This window comes from Pelophylax lessonae (genome assembly GCF_965119305.1).
Source record: "Pelophylax lessonae genome assembly, chromosome: 1".
NCBI classification, from domain to species: domain Eukaryota; kingdom Metazoa; phylum Chordata; class Amphibia; order Anura; family Ranidae; genus Pelophylax; species Pelophylax lessonae.
Genome location: NC_138768.1, coordinates 739,643,171 through 739,659,333, shown reverse-complemented (window position 1 = coordinate 739,659,333; position 16,163 = coordinate 739,643,171).

The following is a 16,163-nucleotide window of genomic DNA, read 5'->3' as shown; positions in this document are numbered from 1 at the left end:
ATGAAAGGTGAGAGAGGAGCAGACTAGGCTATAGAAATTGACCCTGCATTTAATTGTCCATGTATTGCCATTATTGTCTTTTTTGCGTTCACCACCATGGTTGCCTGTTTGTGACCCTATATTGCTTTTGGCCCATCATTTGATTTGTTGCCTCTCTGGCCAATGGAAATGTGCAGGATGCAGGAAAGGGAATCGTTTGGCACTCTCAAACTTTTGACTGTCAGATTGGCCTTTTATTTGGCCGTTGCCTGTGGACTGCTGTGTAGTAACCTTTAGGTGCCTGAAATGTATACCTGCAGCAATTTTCCATTTTGTTCTAGAGACCGGGTGTCTTTATATTTAGCCTTCCCATAAAACAGGAAAGATCTGAGACAACAAAATTCCACAGGAATGCGAAATGCTGAAGATGGAAAAGTTTCTGTTTCTTTAGCTTGGCTGGCCAATTGGAAGGTTTTTAAGCATGTCCAGGGTCACAAGCAACTAACATGATAATAAAGCTATGTCTTGTCACAGTTTCATAATGCCTTGATTTGTATCAGATATGTGCTACAGCGACAGCTCACACCCCAATATTACACAGCTTTAACCACACAGAAACGTATGAGGGAGAAGTTAACCTTTATTTTAGGAGATTTGGCCATGCATGTGTATAAGCAAATCTGTACAATCCAGGCCATCAACCCATCCATTAAACTTTAGGTTTGTTTAGGGGAGACAGGAAAATTTGCATCGTATTCAAATGCTGGCTATGAAAAGACTGGATTTTCTAACTTCTCTGATTCATATCTGAGTGGATAATAATAAGGCAGGAAAGCAGAAAGAATTATATGAATGCTGATATATGGAAAGTAAGATCTAACATTATTTCTATGTCAATAATCAACATCTATATACTGTAGTCACCTTAAAGAAACTGTACAGTCATCCTAATGAAAATCTTATCCATGGACGTAAATGATTTATAACCCTTGTTTCTATGTATGGTTTGCAATTGTATATGAATCTGGAGGCAGCCATATTTGTTCATTACATGTGCAAGATCTGCTTCGTGCTTTGTAGCGCTACAAATGGTCATGCTTCACAATGCAGTTCAGTTCGGCAACCCTCTGAAAACAATTCCATCTTTCATATGGCTAATATCTCAACTCTCCTTTGCTCCTCTGGATACAAGAACAGCAGTAACATTACCCTAGTTACACAGTTATAGTGTCATCAGAAAAGACTTCAGTTATGTCATTATAAGAGTATGGATCTTCTATATTATTGCCAGAAGGCTCCATCTCTATCTATAAAGAGCGTAAGCCCTGAAAAGGAACTTGTCAGAACAGAGATATGGGGGTTACAAAATGTGTTCTTTGGTGACGCATGCACCGGGGGCTATCATTCTTATTCTTCCTTTACTATATGTTAGTCACTGATTTGGTAAAATCACATGCATGGTCAGCAGGGCCAGGACAAGGGGTGGGCAGGAGGTGAGGCTGCCCTGGGCACTGTGGTATCATGTGAAGAAGGGGGGGAGCACCACAAAGAGATGGGGGGGGGTTTGTGTTGGAAGGGGGCATTTGAGGGGCAGCAGGGGGTAAGTATTGTTTTAGGAGGGGAATTTGGGAGGGGTGGTAATAGTGGTGATTTAGGGGGATTTTTGTTTGGAGGGGGAAGAAGATTTGTGCTAGGAAGGAGGATTTGGGGGAAATTTGTGCTGGCAGGGGGGATTTGAAGTGTGGGGGGGGGGGGTGTACTACGAGGAGAAATTTTAGGGGTAGAGGATTTGTGCTAGGAGGGGGAAAAAATAATTTCATCGTAATTTTCATCAGCTTCATGTTTTAAAAAAAGTAAACAAAAACAAAATTAGAATTAGGTAAATTTATTGTGAGTTAATCTGTTGTATTAGGCCCCTTTCACATGGTGCGGATCTGTTTTGAGCAGGCGGATGACAGGTCCGTCTCCGCCTACTTTGCAGAGACAGACCCGTCAGAGCCCCGCTCTCCTCTATGGGGAGATCGGATATAAATGGACCGCCTGTCCATTTTCATCCAATTCCATCCAATGCGACCTGATGGACATATGGCGAATGTATCTCTATCCATCTGTTTTCAGTGGATCCCGTCGGATCGCATGCCAGGCTGCTGTCAGAGGACACATGTCTGTTGACATCTGCCTCCTAATAGAGGAGAATGGGTGGCCCAATCGGGTCCCCCTGAAATATCGTGTGAAAGGGGCCCTAATGCTGTCTTTTAACCCCTTGTTTGGACATATGTAATATTTTAAGGTTGATGGTTATCATTGAGAACAGACTGTCATGTCATACTACATTGTCTTGTTGCATACCTTAACCACTCTACCACCGCCCACCATAGATATACTGCATCAGGGCGTCTGCTCTGTGCCAGATCTTGTACCTAGTACGTGATTTGACACTTTTAGGTCTGGGCCGCGCATGTGCGCCACCGCTGGCCTGCTCCCGCTGTGGTCACACACAGTGGAGGCCTAGAGGCGGGTGCCGTAGGCTCGATGTCCGCCAGCACCCACTGATTGTTCAGTACACAGGCAGAATGGCGATCTGCCTATGTAAACAAGGCAGATCCCCATGCTGTCAGTAGGGAAGGCATTGATCATGTGTTCCTGCAAAGCTGGCACACGGATTTATGTCTTCCCTTAGTAAAAGCACCTCCTTCACAGTACACAAGCACTGGCTAGGAACACAGTTAACCCTTTAATTGCCCCTGATGTTAACCTGTTCTCAGTCAGTGTCATTAGTACAGTGACAAAAGTTCAGTTAGTGTCCGATTTGTGCGCCACAATATCGCAGTCCCGCTACAAGTTGCTGATTGCTGTTATTATGAGTAAAAAGAAAAAAAAAGTATCCCATAGTTGTAGACGCTATAACTTTTGCACAAACCAATCAATATACACTTGCTGGGATTTTTTTTAACTAAAAATATGTAGCAGAATACATACTGGCCTAAATTGATGTAGAAATTTGATTTTTTTCAATTTTTGTTATTGGATCCCTTTTATAGCAGAAAGTAAAAATAATGTTTTTTTTTTTTTTTTTAAATTGTTGTTTTTTTTCTTGTTTATAGCGCAAAAAATAAAAACTGCAGAGGTGATCAAATACAGCCAAAAGAAAGCTCTATTTGTGGGGAAAAAAGGACATCAATTTTATTTGGGTACAGTGCCGCACGACAATTGTCAATTAAATTTACCCTGTGCCGTCTGGTCATGAAGGGGGTAAATCTTCCAGAGGGCAATTGTGTAAATAAAGAATTAAAAAAAAGAATTAAGTCAGTTGATGAAAACTATGAGGAAAATCAATTCTAATTTTTGTCAACGAATGAAAATGGAACGAAAATGTGAGGTAGGGATGCTTGTACACCTGAACTTACGCTTTACTCGGAGCGCCCCCTGTCTGTTTAAGCCTCAACCCCCTGGCCAGCTATGTTGGCTGAGAGATGCAGGCTCCCTCTGTCTGCCTGCTGCCTGGGAGTTCAGGAACAATGTCCTACAAACCATTTGGTGAGTGTTTCTCCTCCCAAGAAGGTAGAAGTAACTAGCACTGTGCAAAATAACAGCCTCCCCATACCAGTTCTCTGCCCTGTGTGCTCCCCCACTCCCATTTTACTCCCCCACTACATGTTATTGGATTTTTTACTCCAGGAGTATATAATGGGTTTGGACAAAGTTTAGATAATACATTACAATTTAACTATGCCCATTAGATTTTAGTCTACTAAAATGTACTGGAGATTTTACTCGATGAATATACAACTAAAACCAAAACAATTCAGAAGACTAAAATACGACTAAAACTAAAATGGCATTTTAGTCAAAAGACTATGACTAAAACTAAATCAAAATTTGATCACAAAATGAACACTGTGTGCAATTAATGCACATACTCAGTCCATAGATCAGTGTGCAGCCACTGTACAAAGCAATATGGTAGCTGCATACATGATAGCTAAATACATCCCATGTGCATCAAAACAAAAGCAGAAAACAGCAACTGCTGGGGCAGAAAAGCCTGTGTATGGCAGTATGCTGCAGAGAAGGACCCTTGTTCTCTATGTGGAAGCAGTGGTCTCTCTGCAGATATCCAACATATCCCATGAGCTGCTGATTGCAGGGCTAAAGGTCTGATTAGCACAGAGAGGTGTTGGACCTCAGTGGATACAAAATCAGCCACAGCATGAATATAGGAGCCTGTGTCTGATCAACCAGCATGAATATAGGAGCCTGTGTCTGATCAACCAGCATGAATATAGGAGCCTGTGTCTGACCAACCAGCATGAATATAGGAGCCTGTGTCTGATCAACCAGCATGAATATAGGAGCCTGTGTCTGACCAACCAGCATGAATATAGGAGCCTGTGTCTGACCAACCAGCATGAATATAGGAGCCTGTGTCTGACCAGCATGCTGTAGAGAAGGACCCTTGTTCTCTATGTGGAAGCAGTGGTCTCTCTGCAGATATCCAACATATCCCATGAGCTGCTGATTGCAGGGCTAAAGGTCTGATTAGCACAGAGAGGTGTTGGACTTCAGGGGATACAAAATCAGCCACAGCATGAATATAGGAGCCTGTGTCTGACCAACCAGCATGAATATAGGAGCCTGTGTCTGACCAGCATGCTGTAGAGAAGGGCCCTTGCTCTTTATGTGGAAGCAATGGTCTCTCTGCACAGGTCCGACACACCTGCATTAGCTTTGCTGATTGCGGGGGCTATAGGTCTTATTTAGCTTGGGGTGTGTTGGGCCTCTGCAAAAAGCCATACAAAGAGCAAAGTGTCTTTCTCCATGGCATTTTGGTAATGGATATGCTTTTGTAGTCAGGCAGTGGCAGCTTTCCATAGGAAATGAACTGGGCCTGTTCCCACATAACCGTATTGTGCTGCAATACACGTTTTAATGCACTACATTAGGCAGCCCATTCAAACTAACGGGGGGTCAAAATACATGGAAAAAAAAAGGACTTGCTGATTTTTTTTTTTTTGCAGCACAGTGAACAGCAAACAAAAAAATGGCAACCAATCGCACACAAGATGCTGAATCACTGTGACAAACCGGGTAATGTAGGATGGTTTACGCTTTGCTTTCCACCAGCAGGTGAGGTCCCTCAGACACTTTTTGCCCCCTAGGGGGCTTAATCGTTAAGGCCTCAACTAGGGCACGAAGCACATCGGGGGGACCTCTCTTGGGGGTCAGGGGGGGGGGGGTTGGGGGAGTGCAAAGCTGAAGCCATTTTACATTACCTGGTTTAGTTCTGGTCACAGTGAGCCAGCAGCCTGACTGCGATTGGTTGCCATTTTTATGTCAACAAAAAAAAACCTTGACTGTAACACTCTAATACATTTTCAAAAATATTACTATTTTGTTAAAAAATACCCATATTTATTACAACATTCAAAAAAAATTGTTATTTGAATAAAATGATACAAATCTTTAACAATTCCCTCTAGGGGATTCTACTTGCACACTAGAATGTCTAGGATCCAGCTGGAAATATACCACCTGCTCTAATTTTGAAATACACTAATATGGTTGTATTTGTCCCCTAGATAGACTTTTTAAAGATTTGTATCATTTTATTCAAATAATAATTTTTATTGAATGCTGTAATAAATATGGATATTTTGTAATAAAATTGTAATATTTTTGAAAATTTAGTAGAGTGTTACAGTCAAAAATTGCCATGCATAGTACCAGTAACAGGGAGCGTTTTTTTTTTTTTTTTTAGTAGGTTTGGGATGAAGGCAAGCACACCCCCTGCTATGTGGGCTTTAAAACACAAATTAGAGCCAATTTTATGTAACATATTGTAGCCTGACAATCTGTTTATATGATCTGCAGCAGTTCATTGCATGCCATGTTGGCTGATAAGAATATTACAGTGGCACTTTTTTTTTTGTTTGTCTACCAGTGCACAGCATCATGTATTTTGGTGCAGTGCAGCTGTGTTGTAGAGGTACATTGGGATGCCATGTTTTAAAAAATGGCACCACATTGCTCCAAGGAGCAAACAGCGCATATTGCAGTAATTTGCACTTTTACTGTGTATTATAGCAATGGGCTGGTGGTAAATGGCTCTGTGGCTTTACACACATTTTGTTTTGATTTGCCTCAAATTAAATTAGCTAATTTAAACTAAAGGTTCAAATGGTTTAATTGAATTATTTTAATTAAAGTATACCTGATACTATACTACACAACACTGACAACAAAACCAGCTTTGAAAATGTAAATTATTGGAACATTTACTTTTAAAAAAATGTTCACATATAATATTTAAAAATGGTAAAACAACTCAATTTGAAATGAAATACATATGAAAAAGGGATGATTGATTAGGTAAGTATCATACATGAGCGTATAACATATATGCATGTGTAATGGTCACCCTAGCAGCAACAAAAGTGGCATATTGCCATGTGTCCTGCACATTGTTTAGAAGCAGATCGGTATCCTGTTAGCATTCCTCAGTAAAATCTGCTCATACATTAGCCTCCAATGATTTCCTGAAAAAACATATGGAAGCAATAGTATGGCTCTGCAGTCACCCCAGCTGAAGATATATTAGTGGAGAGTAAGAAAAGAGCTGCTGCTGGCTCTGTGCAAACCAACAGGACCCCATGTATGTGCAGCTAGCACATTCACTGCTCTTAGTTTTACTTTACAAACACTTGAAAAAAAAAAATTACAATGAAATAAAACAAAAAACAAACAAACAAACAAAACACCCACACACACACAACAAAAACATATTGTTATAATAAACATAAAAACATTTAATAACCACTAACACACCCAGTCCAACTGCATTATTAACTTTACATATTTATTAAGAGCATTTGTTACAGAATAGAGTCAAATAATATATATTAAAAAGCCCATTGTCCAAGTTGAAGTGTATTTATTTAAACATATGGTTATGATTACTGCAAATCTCCAGTGCCTTGCTGTTTAATTTTGAAGCAACAGCGCCCCCTGCCAACCAAAACAAGGAAATCGTTTTGAAACTTTGGGAGTTAGGCTAAAATTTTACTAACTGTGCTTTTCTTATAATCTATATTTTATAATCCTGGTTCTGAAATACTATATAAAATCTTTCTTTTCTGCCTGACTCTGGCCAGGATAGTCTGATGATATTCACGAAGCTGTGTTTCATGAATTTTATTCTAGGCTGGATGGGCAAACAAGGAGCACATAGAACAAAGGCAAGTAATGAGTTTAGTTCTTTATGTGTAATGCTGTCCAGCCAGCAGTGTTTATGGTAAAGCTTTCCAATCCACATTACAGCAGTGAAAGGCTTGTTTGTAGCCAGGCTGTATAGCTGGAAGTGTTTGTGTATGAAAAAGTCAGCTAGACTAGGGGGAGGACTTTATTCCAGATGCTGTCTCCTATTGTGAAGGAGGGGAGGAGGTCTGACATCTATGAGGGTGATTAGTTTTTTTGGAAGGATGGGCTATCGCACTAAATCAATTCCAAGTCTCGGGGCTCCACTCTATTACAGCTCCATCTAGAAGAAGGCTGATCACCAACTCTCTAACACATCCACCTTTTTATTTTATGCAGCATAGGTTACATATTGCTATTTACTATATACTGCAAAGGTAAGAGTTTACTTGCATATAAATATTCCCTGCAATCATAATTTTGCTTGATGACATCATAATAGCTCCTTAAATTTGGCAGAACCCATAACTGCAAGTGACAGACAACTTTTTGGAGGTGTTGACATCCTTCATCTTATTAGACCAATGAGGCGATATAATTGGCATCTGGGTTGTATTAGGCAGTTATAAAGTTTATGGAGGCTTCAGGTAGGGCACTGTGTAAAAACCCATAATATTTATTATGCTGTGAAGTGCCATTGGGTATGCAGATAGTTCTCAGAAGTCAGGTTTCCAGAGTCCAGGAATAGTTTGGCAGCTGTTCTTGGACTTGTATGAGCGCTCCTGGTTGTTTGTGAATTGATGTTGGTGGACATACCTCCTTCAAGTCTACTCTGAGAACTTCCTAAGGATGTAGAGCATGCAAGCTGTTCCCATCAAGATGATCTTCTGCACCCTTGGATGTACAAAGAAGGATTGCCTTACTGGAGATGATTTCATGCTGGTGAAGGTCTGAGGAAGGACTACATTTGTCTGCCTGGGGCTCCTTTGGATTGTTCTTCTTTAAGGCTTGCTTGTATTTTTCCTCTGGGGCACCAGCAATTCACAGCTAATGACAACCACATTGAGAAGGGGGAAGGCTTCTCCACTTTTGGAACGTGGATTTCTGGAATTGAGAGCTGGATTCGGGGGCTCACTCAGGATTTGGGAATTATTATCCAAGTGCACCGACATCAGTGTTCAAATTGTATGATCCCATTTAAATTATTTTGCGGGAAACACTCAGAAAACACGGATTACTTAATAATATTTGGAATTCTGGGGTATACCTTGAAAAATATAACGGAAGAGTGGTAAGTATAGCAGCAGTTTTTGGTGTTGTATTGTTGTGTATAGAGGTTATGTGCTGAGCTTGGAAGGAAGGTAAACTTGTTAACATTTGACTGATGAAATACGTTTGTGTCATGCAATTGATACTTTGTAAATATCCTTTTTGGCTTTTGAGCTACAGTGACCTGGTTTTTATTTGTTACCATAACCTGACTTTGCAACATCCCTCCTAAGTTAATATAACTTATCTGGGGGTTCCCCTCCTTGGCTACTATATACCCTCACTTTCCCTCCTTTCCGCTTTAAAACTTACATCCTTAGCTATATAAATTCACTTTGTAACCTCACATTACAACTATCTTTCTTTGGCTACTATTACCTTACTTTGTGACTTTCTTTCTTTGGCTACTATAACCTTACTATGTAGCATTCAATGGCTACTATACCCTCGCTTTGTAACTTCCCCTCCTTAGCCAGTATAACCTCACTTTTCAACTTACCATCCTTAGCTACTATAAAGTTACTTTGTAACTTTCCCCCCTTAGCCAGTATAGCCTCACTTTTCAACTTAACATCCTTAGCTACTATAAAGTTACTTTATAACTTTCCCTCCTTAGCCAGTATAACCCCACTTTGTTACGTTCCATCCTTAGCTACTACAGCCTCACTTTGTAACTTTTCCATCTTAGCTTCTATAACCTTACATTGCAACTTTTCTTCATTGGCTATTATAACCTTACTTTGTGACTTTCCCTCTTTGGCTACTATAGCCTTAATATGTAACCTCCATTCCTTCCTTAACTACTATACCTTCTCTTTTTATCTTTCCCTCCTTGGCTAGTATAGCTCTACTTTGTGACTTTTCTTTCTGTAAAGTGTCTATAGGACTTTCCCTCCTGTGCTACTGCAACCTTGCTTTGTGACTTTCTCTACTTTGCTCTTACAACCTTTTTAGAACATTATTTTTCTGACTTTCCCTTCTGGGGCTGCTATAAAGCTTTAGTTAGAAGAGATTCCCTCCTAGGCTACTAGGTTTTCTTTGTAAGTTTCCCTAATGGACCAGTATTACTTCACTATGAATTCTGTGCTTGTGACTTTCCCTTCTGGGCTGCTATAGCCTTAGTTCTTAGAGATCCCTCCTAGGCTACTAGGTTTTCTTTGTAAGTTTCCCTAATGGACCAGTATTACTTCACTATGAATTCTGTGCTTGTGACTTCTGGGCTGCTATAGCCTTAGTTCGTAGAGATCCCTCTTAGGCTACTAGGTTTTCTTTGTAAGTTTCCCTAATAGACCAGTATTACTTCACTATGAATTCTGTGCTTGTAACCTTTTCCTTCTGGGCTGCTATAGCCTTAGTTCGTAGAGATCCCTCCTAGGCTACTAGGTTTTCTTTGTAAGTTTCCCTAATGGACCAGTATTACTTCACTATGAATTCTGTGCTTGTGACTTTGTCCTTCTGGGCTGCTATAGCCTTAGTTTGTAGAGATCCCTCCTAGGCTACTAGGTTTTCTTTGTAAGTTTCCCTAATAGACCAGTATTACTTCACTATGAATTCTGTGCTTGTGACTTTTCCTCCTGAACTGCTATCAAGAGCTAACTTGTAGTTTTACCTCCTGAACAGTTAACTATAAATTCAAGTGTAAGGTTTTCCTTTGACCATCAGTAATCTGACTTGATTTTTCTCTTCTTTTAATGTAAGATAATTTGAGTTTTCCCCCCTGATCTCCTATAACTTTTCCCACAATGTTCAGCCTGTCTACTGCTTGTAGTATTGGCTTTATGTGTAGTTGTGCCATTCAGCATCTTTCACTGCCACTTGTTTACATCCTCTTGCCATGTCAATTGTTTTTTAACAGTCAGTAGAGTCAAAGGAGTGAAAAGAGCTTTACATGTCATTTCCAGTCCCCTGCTGGGCTCCAGAGCTGTTAAATCTCATGAGAGCCCCCATTCCTCCTCTCACCCTAGCTGCCCCCTTTATACTGATAGGGAGACCTTGGTTGGCATTCTCTGTAGCTCTGGAGTCCATCACCGGTCGGAAATGATAAGGGTGATTTTTCACAGCAAGTCACATTCTATGGACCAGTGTTCTGGTGAGGTTCTAGCATCAGATGAAGCTCAGATTTATTGTGCTCAGCTTGGCAGGAACCGCCTAGTCATGGTCCAGGATATTTGGCTCTCCTGCACTGCGTTGAACATTTTGGACAGCCTTTCTATAGGTTATCATCCAAGTTACATTGCTAAACAAAATGATTTTTAAAGGCCAGCTTTTTTTTTTTTTTTTAAGTTCACAAATTTATCTTCCTTTGGAAAGATTGAGGAGCTCTGGAAAAAAATTGCTATAGAAATGTGGACTAAGGCAGTGTAAATAAACATTGTCTATATGTAAGGCTTATTGAGTGTGTAAATAGTACATAGATGTGTGGATGCACCAAGGAGGTCAGGTTTGTCCCCAAACTTTCCCTGGAAAACAAGTCTTTAGATGTTCAGTTGTCATTTGTCAATGCTTTGGTATCTATCATTACCTGAACCCATTCCCAGGCTCAACTGGAATGATTCTGCTTATAACAACTGAGCTGGGAAGAGATAAGATAAGACTGATCTCATTGAGGTCTATATAAAGGTTTAGGCAAGACACAGAACATCTGTTTGTGGAATCAGTCCTCAGACGTGGGGCTTGCTATCCATTCACACCTCTCACTCCAGCCTGCTATTCCTGCCTAGAGCTCATCAACATTGTTATGTACATACAACTGAGATGATCAGATAGGCACTGTGCTATACATTGGTTATTGCACAAGGATGCATACATTAATAATAAGTACAACTTGGAAGGAGTAGGGGCAGGGGGTGATAGGCTATGCATGGTATTAGGGGAGATTGGATTAGCAGTCACCATCAGAGATGTGACAGCAAGAGATATTGAGAGGATAGGATTAACACTCATTATTTGGACAAGATCATTAGAAAGTAAGGAAAAAACCCTGATGTGTTAATTAAATATATTCAAATAAAATGGGACTATGGTAGGTTGTCCTAGGCACAAGTCTTGGAAGGTGGCTTTGCAGCAGCATCTCCTATAGCTGCAAAAATCACCAGACATTGGAGTTGATTTGCTAAAGGAGTAGTGACTGTTTACTTTAGCAATGTGAGCTTAGTAAATAACTTATTACCCAATCAAATGCAAAGAAAATAAAAAAAAAGCAGAAAGTACTCACAGTTTACATTATTTACCAAGATCCATAAACTTTCACTTTGCTAAGTCAACAGTCTCTAGCCCTTTAGTAAATCAATTGGATGTATTTGCATTAAAAAAAGAAGGAAAATAGGTGTTTGTAAGACATCGGTGGAGCCATTACACCATGGAGTTATAGGCTTATACATAAGACATTGTGTAATTGAAATATATAGATGTCACTGGGATTAGTGTAAAGGCACCTGGGGACCCGGGATGACCATAACATTTTAAAGGAATGACAATGGAGTATTATGGTAGAAATAAACGATGTGAAGTTGGAAAAGCAGAAGTTGCTAGGGAGGCAACTGCATCACTAGAGATTAGAATATATTATTATTATTATTATTATTATTATAATACAGGATTTATATAGAGCCAAGAGTTTGCACAGCACTTTACAAACTGAATGCAGACATTGCAGTTACAATACAATTCAATACAGGAGGGATCAGATGGCCCTGCTCGTTAGAGCTTACAATCTATATAGTTACATAGTTAGTCAGCTTGAAAAAAGACACAAGTCCATCTGGCTCAACAAATAAAAAACAAATACAAATCTATGATATTTAAATATTTAATTATACATGAGACAGGCTGGTTTACTAATCAAAATGGCTTTTTATGTCACAATCAAAATATTATTATAAGGCTGATTTACTAAAGGAGTTTCGAATTTTCACTCAATAAATTGTGAGAATATCCACTTTAGTTATTCAATCATGTAAAAAGTAAATTTTTGTGTACTTATTTCATGACTGGCTATAAAAGTGAATAAAAAGTATTTCACATAATTAGACAATTTATTGAGTGAAGATTATCACGTTCTTTAATAAATCATCCTCAGATTATAATTTTGATAGCAGTATAAAACATAATGCTATGGGTTTGATCAATTAAAGTGGTTATGATTATTCACTTAGCTTAGTTACTAAAGTGAAGCTGGCTACAACTAAGGCTCTTTGCCGAAACGCGTCAACGCCATCTTATTATTGTCACTCCAATGTAGCCAAATAAAGTACACTTCAAAGGATTACAGTGTTGGCTGCTCCCTATATGTTTGGAAGCTGTGTTAACCTTAAATATCCAATCAGGAGATTTTCATAAAACAGGATTTTTGCCTTGCACAATTATTAGATGATTATGCTTGTTTGATAAACTCAGTGAACATTCTCTTTGGTAAATCAGCACCATTGTGCAGACATTTCCCTTTAATAGGAACCATAGGCTTTATATAGGCAAACGGAGGAGCAAAAAAAGTATACAGACAACACAGGGACATAGATATACACTTTTCATACAGAGGAACATTTTTGATCCTCTCCATCTAGCTGCTGCCACTGTGGAGATGGTTGCCTTGAAGACTTTTAATACATGTGTCCAGATCTACTTCTTCCAAGATGTAATGACCGTGTTGATGATACAGATGTATTGATGTATATTTATTGAATGCGGATGATTGTTTATTAAATCTTCAGAATATTGCCTGCAGTAACCTTTGCTCCCATTGAAGTGGTGTGTTCTGGTATCTAGAGGCAGGTCAGAGTGTAGAGGACACTTACTGGGCTCTGTGTAGATGCAGATGGAAATATTGTGTAAACAAATTGATGGTATCAAGGTTGGCTCTGGAGATTGCCAAAGTCTGATAGAGAAGGAGACGCCAGATGACTGGTATGGAAGACATTATAGGCAGGCTACAATTACTCCCCCCTTCTTCCAGATGTGCCCTAGGAGAGGGGGGGTTATGTACTATTCCTACTCTGGCTATGCTGGTGATGGGGGATGTGGACTGGTTAAGGGAGATCTGGCTGTTCTCCTACAGATTCCTCTTGTATGCAAATCTGAACATTTATTTTAAAAAAAAAATCGCAAAATAAATGCCTCTTATTCATGCCAACTCATAATTTGTTAAAATAAGCCGGAACCATTCCTTGTTTTAGCCCATTAGTGTATGTGTCCATAGTGTATGGAGTTTTCAGCTGTGCTGTATTATTGCACTTGATATACTTTGCTCTGAGATAGATAACTTTGAGTAAAGAATTGTAAGAATAATTCAGCAGCAGTTAAATGAAGATAGACATTTTGGCACCAGTTGAGATATACAGTAGGACTCGATAGACACAAAAAAAGAAGAAAAACAAATGAGCCAACATTGGCGTGGGCAGCTTGACATAATGATAAAAGGAGGCAGAGTTGGTTTGGGTGGTGCCTGACGGATGTGCAGGATAAGGCTGGAGCCACAGTCCAGAGAGTCCCTGGAGAGGACTTGGGTGGACTATGAAGCCCCATGGGTCGCTCTTACAGTCTCTGCTGCCCTCTAGTGGCCATTGCCGTCATCTGAATAGCCGAACTGCAGTGAACGCAATATGACAATTTTGGAACCGGATTTATTTATAAAAGCGCTGTTTGTTTTTTTTTTCTCTTTAGGATTGTAATGTCCTTGTAGAAACCTTTGCAAACACGATGGATGGCTTTTCATTTTTCATTTTCAAATACCTATGTCGTAAAAATTAGTATACAATTCCGCGTATAATTTTAATAAAATAATAATAATTATTTTACATTTAATTATTATGTATTTATTTAGCTGATTCCTACAGTTTTGATCCAAAATAAATATATGCCACCGAACTATATATATTTAGAGAAAACGAAAAAAGACAGTCAGCATTTAAGAACATTATTTAGGAAATCAGCCTTTTATATCAGAATAACAGCGATATCAATTGTTTATGTCAAGGAGAAGTTGTTGTTTCGTTGCTTACAAAAGGGAGATGTATACCAATTATTAATATATATAAATATATATATATATATATATATATATATATATATATATATGTATGTATATATATATATATATATGTATGTATATATATATATATATATATATATATATATATATATATATATATATATATATATATATATATATATATATATTATATATATATATAAAGGGAAACTTTCCTAGCTTGTAAAGTCTGTTTGTCTTACAATTATACATGCGAACTGCATCATAATGGTTAAACATCTGATATTTTTAACACCATATATTCACAGTTATGTTTTCACTTTAACAAACAATACTATCCTTGCTGGTCTTCATATGTTTGGCTAGTAAACCAGCGGAGAATCTATTATTATTATTTTATCATATCTGTTTTTAAGGTCTTCTGAAAGCTTTCATAAAAGAACTATAGCTTATTTAAAAAATAATGATAATAAAAATAAATTATAATAGTAATACTAACAATAATAATAATAATAATAATAATAATTATTATTATTATTATTATTATTATATATTCGGGCTGCTTCTTTATCTATTGAGACAATGCCCACTTCTTCCTATGCCTTTTATCTGTTATTCGGAGTCTCCTATTATATTGATGATATATAATGAATATCCTGAAGGCTTTATTAGGATGGATCCCAGGCACTGTGCCTTATTGGTGTAGAAGGTGTCTGTTGTGTCACTTTGCCCCCTGCCTGGATCAGTGACAAAGCTTGGTGACCCCAGCTTCTGACTCTGGAAAAGAAATTCCGGTGTTTTGTCAGCTGGAGAGACTTCAAGCAAATCTTAACTTTTTCGTTTCTGTTCAATCCATTTACTAGTTACATCTTCAAACCTGGCTGGTCCCTGATGACTGTTTAAAGTTCTTATGTGGGGTCAACCAGACACAGTGGTATCTATATGTAGCCACTGTACATGGAACTTCTTTTTTCATGATGTTCCCATGTTTTACCTTTGATTGATGATTTGCTTCTGTGTTGTCTGTTTAACTCATAAGATGTTACAATGAAATACAAGGGTAGACACATTGCTGACAGAGGAAGCCAATAAACAGTTCATATAGGCATCTGCCTAATTTCCAGAAGGATCATTCACATCCTAGTTGGTGCTTACATCAAATAGTCAAACATATTTAGGAGAATCCTCTATTAGCTCCACCAAATCTGACTGAGTATTTTGGGTGGGCATAGACTAAAGGGGCTATCTTTTTAGTAAATGACTCCTGATATGCATTATTTACCTATACTGCCTTTAAAAACATGTAAAGTAACGTCAGTTTTTGCTGTATTCCTACATTTAGAAAAACAGGTAACCTATACACATCGGGTTTTGTTTTACTAAAGGAGTAGAGGATGTTCACTTAGCAAAGTGAATGTCAGCAACATGAGTGAAGGTTTGTTGCTTCCAATACCCAATCATGTGCTACCCACATGATTGTTTTAAATGAATATACCCATTTATTATTAAAGCCCTGTACAAACTGTTTGTGGTATAGATTGTGTATATTAATAATTTTAAAAAATCTTCTTCTTCCTTCTTCTTCTTTCTTTTTCTTCTTTCTTCTTCTTCTTCTTCTTCTTCTTCTTCTTCTTCTTCTTCTTCTTCTTCTTCTTCTTCTTCTTCTTCTTCTTCTTCTTCTTCTTCTTCTTCTTCTTCTTCTTCTTCTTCTTCTTCTTCTTCTTCTTCTTCTTCT